This window comes from Dasypus novemcinctus, chromosome 8 (genome assembly GCF_030445035.2).
Source record: "Dasypus novemcinctus isolate mDasNov1 chromosome 8, mDasNov1.1.hap2, whole genome shotgun sequence".
Lineage (NCBI taxonomy): Eukaryota > Metazoa > Chordata > Mammalia > Cingulata > Dasypodidae > Dasypus > Dasypus novemcinctus.
In genome coordinates, this window is record NC_080680.1 from 42486487 (window position 1) to 42488960 (window position 2474).

Consider the following 2474-nt stretch of genomic DNA (forward strand, 5'->3'; position numbering starts at 1 on the left):
TCATCTCTGGAAATAATGCTGAAGCTGATATGGCCTGGCTTTACTTGGAGGCCTTCTTAGGCAGGAACAAAATCTTTACATTTACTGCCCAGTGTGGTATGAGGAATTTGAGATAGCAGGGAACAGAAGAATTCAGCTGTCATGGAGTGGGAGAAATCTGTAATGCAGATATATTTGGAAATAAATACAAATATAAAGAAGGAAAAAGAAAAATGCAAGCCTATAACTGCTATAAAGGAAAAAAAATTAAAGGGTGCACTAAGATGATAGCAAAGAGCCTGATTTATTGAAGGAAGGAAGGTCAGAAAAGTTTTTCTGAGTATATGACATTTAAACATAGATTTGAAGGGGAAAGAGTGGGAGGAACAAGGCTCCAGGAAGAGGGAGCAGCAGGTGCTAAGGCCCTCAGGTTAGAAAGAGCGTGCATTTGAGGAATTGAAGAAACCAGCATGCCTGGGTGAATGTGTCGAGAGCAGTGAGATGAGATTAAAAAGTGAGAGAGGTTGAGTTAAATATTTTGAGTTTCCATCCTAAGTGCAATGGGAAATGATTCCATGGTTTTCAGTAGGAAATGACATGATCATATTTTATTTGCATGTCTTGAGTGTTTCTATGAAGACAGTAAACTCTTTAAAGCAGGGCAAGAAACTTATGTTTCTATATATGAGTCACAGATCCAGCATTGTGTATACTGGGGTAACAATTCATTTAGGAATTCACTTAATTTTGGTCCAAAGATTTCTTGGTTGCACTAGATAAAGGAAGACTATCTGTGTTACTGTGACACAGTATGGGAAATCTAGGACTATTTTAAATGCACTAAAAGGACAATGCAATTCTCTTTATACATACACACATATATACACATGTGTATATATATATATATTAAAATCGTTTTCAAGTGAGACCATTTCTTTCCACTGGAAATCTATGAATAATTTATTCCTTTTATGCTCTATTTCTGGTTGAAGACAATATTTTTTCAATGCACCTAAAAAATTGACCAGCTAATAAATAGGTTCAAAGGCAGACAAAAGGAGCTTCCACAGGTTATGAGAAATGCTGGGCTCTTAAAGGACCTCCATGGGTATGAAAACATAAATCTCAGAAAGCTCTTTTGAAATGTCATGCAGCTTCCTTTCTCATAGGAAATCAGGGCCCAGAGAGAAATGAACTAATGTTACAGTTCATCTGGACCTTGTTACTCAAACCAGGATAAGGATGGCAGGAGGATGGACCCAGCAGAAGCAAATCCATTTGGAGTTTTATTGTTTTCCATTTTAAAAATCCTGAGCTTTCTGGTAAGACAAATGTATTTGTCCAACATTTGGCACCTGGAAAATATTATTCACTGATGACAATCCAAAGAGTTATCTATTAACCAGGGTTGTGAGGGCAGACTAATAGTACAGAAACAGAAGTAATCATTTGGTCCTGAGGCAATACATCTCTAGAAGACATCAAGACATAAGGAATTTTTCTTTTCTAAGGATTTATTTTATTTATTTATCCCCACTCATTTTTGTGGTCGCTGTCTGCTCTCTGTGTCCATTTGCTGTGTGTTCTATGTGTCTGCTCGTCTTCTCTTTAGCAGGCACTGGGAACTGAATCCGGGACCTCTCATGTGGAAGAGAGGTACTCAGTCACTGGAGCCACCTCGGCTCTCTGGTTTGTTATGTCTCTCATTGTCCATCCTCTTTGTGTCTCTTTGGTTGCATCATCTTTTTGCATCAGCTTGCCGTGCCTGCCTGCCGCACCAGCTCACCTTCTCACAAGCTCCCTGGGAACTGAACCTGGGACTTCTCATGTGGTAGGCAGAAGCCGAATCACTTGAGCCACATTCACTTACCATTCAGGGATCTTTTTTTAAAATTTTTTCTTCTTCTTTATTTTCTTTTAAATCTTACATTAAAAAAATATGAAGTCCCCATATATCTCCCACCCCACCCACGCCACCCCTCCCACATCAACAAACTCTTCCATCATTGTGGCACATCCATTGCACCTGGCGAATACATTCTGGAGAACTGCTGCAGCACATGGACAGTGGTCCACATTGTAGTCCACACTCTCTCCCAGTCCAGCCAGTGGGCCACGACAGGACATACAACGTCCAGCATCCGTCCCTGCAGCACCACCTAGGACAACTCCTAATCCTGAAAATGCCCCCACACCATATCTCTTCTTCCCTCTCCTGACCATCAGCAGCCACTGTGGCCACCCTCTCCACATCACTACTACAGTTTCTTCCCTTACTAATCACAGTAGTTCCCAAGCAGAACACCAGTAAGTCCACTCTAATTCATACTCTATTCCTCCATCTTGTGGACCTGGAATGGCCATGTCCAGTCCCCGTCTACATCAAGAGGGGGTTTAGATTCCACCTGGATGATGGATGCAATTCTCCTGCTTGTAGCTGTAGGCACTCTTGGCTCCCTGCTGTGGTGGTTGACCCTCTTCACCTCCCTGTCAGC